This window comes from Ictidomys tridecemlineatus, chromosome 2 (genome assembly GCF_052094955.1).
Source record: "Ictidomys tridecemlineatus isolate mIctTri1 chromosome 2, mIctTri1.hap1, whole genome shotgun sequence".
Taxonomy (NCBI): domain Eukaryota; kingdom Metazoa; phylum Chordata; class Mammalia; order Rodentia; family Sciuridae; genus Ictidomys; species Ictidomys tridecemlineatus.
This window is the reverse complement of record NC_135478.1, coordinates 93,857,786-93,859,144: the sequence shown is the minus strand read 5'-3', so window position 1 is coordinate 93,859,144 and position 1,359 is coordinate 93,857,786.

Genomic DNA, 1,359 nt, shown 5'->3' with positions numbered 1-1,359 from the left:
CCCTGGTGTTGATGCTGCCCGACTTACGGACTCTCCAGACCCTCCTGGGGAGTCTGCATGCATCTCGACGCCGAGGCACAGAGAGGCTTAGTGTCTTCCTGAAGTCACACAGACAGTGAGGTTGGAACCTGGGTCAACTGCACTTTCCTCCCGGTGTCCCGGGCTCCTCAGCCTTCAGGCTGTCCCCGGAGGGATGTCACAGTGCTGTTTTTGCACTGGACGCCATTGGTCATGAACTCCTTCGTGCCAGTGAGGAAGATGCTAATTCAAGGTGGCTCCAGGCTCAGAGGCCTGACTGTGGAGAGCGCTTCACTCCCGTGGGACCTCTGGACACAGCCAGGACCACCCGGGGTCATAGGGTACGCAGTTGTCCCACTTGGTGACAGAGTGAGCCGTTCACTGAGATCCAGGCAGACCCTGCTCCGTCCTGCTCAGTGGCCTCTGCCCGCTGCTCCTGGTGTAGCTGTGGCCCTGCTCTAGGCGCCCGGCAGCGGCCGAGCGGCTCACAGCTGGGCATGGCAAGGGGCTCCTCTCCTGGTGGGGACTGGGGTGGGGGTCTTCTCATGTGACTCCTGGCTGGAGCCGCTCGTGGTGTGGCCGTGTCCCTGGGCCCCGGCTGCCTGGTGCGTGTGGACGCCTACCCCCAGGGTGCACTCGTTCTGGGTGGCCCTGGGTTTCTGGAACGGGCAGGGGCTTGGGGTGGGGGCGTGTGCTGACTGCGGGCTCCTGGGGCGGGTTTCCCTGCCCTGTGGGCCCTGGGGAGGCGGGCGCTGAGGACTACCGCGGGAAGGGTACTGGGAGCCACTGCCCCTGGGGTCGGGAGCCCAGGGAGGCCCTGGAAGAGGTGGGACAGGCGGGTAGACGGCACCGAGCCTGCACACAGGTGCCACACGGCTGACCCGCCCCCTGCCCAGCCCTCCAGCCCCCAGGGGGGGGAGATCACCCCTTGGGAGAGCGTGGTGTGGTCGTGCCATCTCCTGGGCGGTGGCTCCCGAGCCTTTCTTTGGGTCTGCTGTGACCTCGGCGTGTGTTGAAGCTCCTCCTGGAGCCCACAGGCAGCTGCTACTCTCACCGGCTGTTCATTTTTTTTTTTTTAAACTTTTAAATTGCTTTTATTTTTTAAATACACGGCAGCGGAACGCATCACGGTTCTCACTACACACCCAGAGCACAGCGTCCCTGACCTCTGCTTGTGTAAAGTGTGTTCACACCAATTCCTATCTCCATGCATGCACTGTGGACAGTGATGTCCATCACATTCCTCCATCATGGCTGCCCCCTGCCCCCTCCCACCAGCCTGTTTTATAGGCAGAAAAGCTGAGGGCACAGAGAGGTTCAGAGACTCACCCAAGGTCACAC